Genomic DNA, 4786 nt, shown 5'->3' on the forward strand with positions numbered 1-4786 from the left:
TCTTATCTTCCTCTAGTTGTATTTAGCTATTTTCTGGGATGAGTTAACCTTGATATTGTTAGACAAATGGTAGTATGTGTTCATGACTAGTGACACCCCGATGTCGGGCTTTTTCTCTTCCGCACTTCTGTTTTTCTTTGATTTGAACTCTTTTAGTGGAGGTTTTATGTTAAATAACCTTGAAATTATCTTTGAAATGAAAATATCGTTTTGTTTTGGAAATGAGTCGGCTTGCCTAGTTCCACGATAGGCGCCATCACGATAAGATTAGTTTTGGGTCGTGACAGATTGGTATCAGAGCCTAGGTTACATAGGTCTCACGAGTCATGAGCGGGTTTAGTAGAGTCTTGCGGATCGGTACAAAGACGTATGTACTTATCTTCAGGAGGCTAGAGAACCTTTAGAAAACTCCACATTCTTGAATTCTTGTCGTGCGAATCTGTTGATTCTAGTAACTAAACATCTTTTGTTTCATTCTCTCACAGATAGTGAGGACTCGTACTATCGGTCAGGAGGGCCAGCCACCAGTACCACCAGCTAGGGCTGCGAAAGGCCGAGGCCGCGGTAGAGGCCGTGGTAGGGGTAGAGGTGCAGCCCGTACAACAGTTGGGGTAGTAACTACAAATCCACCGGTTGTCCCAGATCAGGACCAAGTTCCAGTTGTTGATGCACCAGCTCAGGCACCACATATGCCTATTGTGATTTCAGGCCTTCAGGAGGCCCTAGCTCAGATTCTGACAAAGTGTACTGGCCTTGCTCAGGAGGTCTCTATTTCGACGGCCGCAACTACTTCTCAGGCCAGGGGAGGCACTCAGACTCCTGTTGCTCACACACCCGAGCAGGTTATTCAGGGACTTCAGACACCAGAGGCACCACCAGCCCAGCCGGTTGCTGTTGCTCAGGATTATGTGGTTCCTGCTATGGCTGAGGATGATCAGCGTAGGTTGGAGAGGTTTGGGAGACTTCAGCCACCACCTTTTAGTGGCATAGAGAGAGATGATGCTCAGGACTTTTTGGACAGGTGTCAGAGGATACTCCGTACTGCTGGTATTTTGGAGACTTGTGGGGTCTCATTCACTACCTTTCAGTTTTCTGGGGCTGCACTCAGATGATGGGAGGCTTACGAGAGGCGTAGGCCTGTTGGCACAGCATCCCTTACTTGGCAGCAGTTCTCCGTGGTCTTTTTGGAGAATTCGTGCCTCGATCCCGCAGAGAGGAGCTGCGTAGACAGTTTGAGCAGCTCCGCCAGGGTGATATGTCTGTGACGCAGTATGAGATGCGGTTCCGAGTTGGCCCCTCATGCTATATGGTTGGTTCCCACGGATAGAGAGAGGATCATGAGGTTTATTGATGGCCTCACTTATCAGCCACAGTTGCTCATGACCAGAGAGCGAGTTTCGGGTGCTACCTTTGATGAGGTTGTCGACATTGCTCGGTAGATTGAGATGGTTCGCGGTCAAGAGAGGGTTGAGAGGGAGGCCAAGAGGCCTCGTGGTCAGGGTGGATTCAGCGGTGCTCCTTTTGGGGGTCAGTTCCAGCACGGTAAAGGTCGTCATTTCAGACAGGCTCAGTCAGCTCGGCCATTTCATCGGGGTGCATCATCTGGCCATGGTTCTCAATGTTCTCATCAGGGCCACTCATTACTTAGTGCCCTTCCAGTTCAGAGTTCATCTCGTGCTCCACCTTTTCAGGGCTCTTCCATGCCAGGTTCTTCTACCAGTCATCCTGGTGCTAGGGGTTCACTTCAGTTTCTGCCGCCAGCACCAGGGAGTTGTTTTAAGTGTGGGGAGCTTGGGCATATGTGGAGGCAGTGTCCTTGTCGTCATAGAGGTCAATCTCAGCAGAGGAGTCAGCCTCCAACTACAGCACCAGCTACCTCACCACCCGCCCAGTCAGCTCGAGGTGGAGGTCAGTCAGCTAGGGGTCGCCCTAGAGTGGGAGGCAGATCAGGGGGTGGTCAGGCCCATTTCTATGCTCTTCCTGCCAGACCAGATGCTATTGCTTCAGATGCTGTGATTACAGGTATTGTCTCAGTTTGCCACAGAGATGCTTCAATATTATTTGACCCTGGTTCCACGTATTCATATGTTTCCTCGTATTTCGCCCATTTTCTGGATATGCCCCGTGAGTCCTTAGTTTAATCTGTACATGTATCTACTCCTGTGGGCGATAATATTATTGTGGACCGCGTATGTCTGTCATGTGTGGTGACTATTGGGGGTCTGGAGACCCGAGTAGATCTATTATTGCTCAGTATGGTTGACTTTGATGTGATATTGGGTATGGATTGGTTATCTCCATGTCATGCTGTTCTAGATTGTCATGCTAAGATGGTGACATTGGCTATGCCGGGAATTTCGAGGGTTGAGTGGAGCGATTCTATAAATTATGTACCAAGTAGGGTGATTTCATATTTGAAGGCTCAGCGCATGGTTGAGAAGGGTTGCCTATCTTATTTGGCTTTGTTGAGGGATGTTAGTGCAGAGACTCCTGTCATTGATCATATTCCGGTGGTACATAATTTTTTGGATATGTTTCCTGCAGACCTATCGAGCATGCCGCCTGACAGGGATATTGACTTTGGTATTGATTTGGTGCCGGGCACTCAGCCCATTTCTGTTCCATCGTATCATATGGCACCGGCAGAGTTGAAGGAATTGAAAGAACAGCTTCACGAACTCCTTGATAAGGGGTTTATTCGGCCTAGTGTGTCACCTTGGGGTGCACCGATTCTATTTGTGAAAAAGAAGGATGGTTCCATGAGAATGTGTATTGATTACAGGCAGTTGAACAAGGTCACAGTCAAGAACAAGTATCCTTTGCCTCGTATTGATGATTTATTCGACCAGCTTCAGGGAGCGAGTGTGTTCGCCAAGATTGATTTGAGGTCCGGTTATCACCAGCTGAAGATTCGGGATTCAGATATTCACAAGACAGCTTTCAGAACCTGATATGGCCATTATGAGTTCTTGGTGATGTCTTTTGGGCTGACCAATGCCCCAGCAACGTTCATGCATCTGATGAACAGTGTATTCCAGCCCTATTTGGACTCATTCGTCGTTGTATTCATTGACGACATCCTGGTGTACTCTCGTAGCCAGAAAGAGCACGCTCAGCATTTGAGGGTTGTATTGCAGAGATTGAGGGAGGAGAAACTTTATGCAAAGTTCTCTAAATGTGAGTTTTGGCTCAGTTCAGTAGCATTCTTAGGGCACGTGGTGTCCAGTGAGGGTATTCAGGTGGATCCGAAGAAGATAGTGGCAGTGCAGAGTTGGCCTAGACCGTCCTTAGCCACGGAGATTAGGAGCTTTCTTGGTTTGGCAGGTTACTACCGTCGCTTTGTGGAGGGATTTTCATCTATTGCATCGCCCTTGACCAAATTGACCCAAAATGGTGCTCCATTCAGGTGGTCGGATGAATGTGAGGAGAGCTTTCAGAAGCTCCAGATTGCTTTGACCACAGCTCCAGTGTTAGTTCTGCCATCAGCTTCAGGTTCTTACACTATGTATTGTGATTTCTCGAGGATAGGCATTGGTTGTGTTTTGATGTAGGAGGGTAGGGTGATTGCCTATGCCTCGCGCCCATTGAAGACCCATGAGAAGAACTATCCTATCCATGATCTTGAGTTAGCAGCCATTGTTCCGACCTTGAAAATTTGGTGTCATCATTTGTATGGGGTTCATTGTGAAATCTATACTGATCACCGGAGTCTGCAGTATCTGTTAAAGCAGAAGGATCTTAATTTGCGTCAGTGGAGATGGTTGGAGCTTCTTAAGGACTATGATATCACTATTTTATACTATTCGGGGAAGGCCAATGTGGTGGCCGATGCTTAGAGTCGTCGGGCAGAGAGTTTGGAGAGTTTAGCATATCTTCTAGCAGCAGAGAGACCTTTGGCATTAGATGTTCAGACCTTAGCAGGCCAGTTTGTTAGATTGGATATTTCGGAGCCTAGTCGGGTATTGGCTTGTGTGGTCTCCAGGTCTTCTTTTTATGACCGTATCAGGGAGCGTCAGTATGATGACTTTTACTTGCTAGTTCTTCAGGACAAGGTTCAGAGAGGTGATGCTAGGGATGTGACTATTGGTGATGACGGGGGGCTGAGAATGCAGGGCTGGATATGTGTGCCTAATGTAGATGGGCTTCGAGAGTTGATTCTTGAGGAGGCCCACAGCTCGCGGTATTCCATCTATCTAGGTGCCGCGAAGATGTAGCAAGATTTGAGGCAGCACTATTGGTGGAGACGGATGAAGAAGGATATAGTTTGGTTTGTGGCTCGGTGTCTAAATTGTCAGCAGGTTAAGTATGAGCATCAGAGACCGGATGGCTTGCTTCAGAGGTTAGAGATCCCAGAGTGGAAGTGGGAGCAGATCACTATGGACTTTGTAGTTGGGCTCCCATGGACTTTGAGGAAGTTCGACGCTATTTGGGTTATTGTGGATCGGCTGACCAAGTCCGCGCACTTCATTCCATTTGGTACTACTTACTCTTTAGAGCGGTTGGTTGAAATTTACATCCGAGAGATCGTTCGCCTGCATGGTGTCCCAGTTTCCATCATTTCAGATAGGGGTACTCTATTCACATCGCAGTTTTGGAGGGCTGTGCAGCGAGAGTTGGGTACTCAAGTTGAGTTAAGCACAACTTTTCACCCTCAGACAGACCGGCAATCCGAGCGCACTATTTAGATATTGGAGGACATGTTGCATGCTTGTGTCATTGACTTTGGGAGTTCATGGGACCAGTTTTGCCACTCGCGGAGTTTGCATATAACAACAGTTATTAGTCG

The sequence above is a fragment of the Nicotiana tomentosiformis genome, chromosome 11 (assembly GCF_000390325.3).
Source record: "Nicotiana tomentosiformis chromosome 11, ASM39032v3, whole genome shotgun sequence".
Classification (NCBI taxonomy): domain Eukaryota; kingdom Viridiplantae; phylum Streptophyta; class Magnoliopsida; order Solanales; family Solanaceae; genus Nicotiana; species Nicotiana tomentosiformis.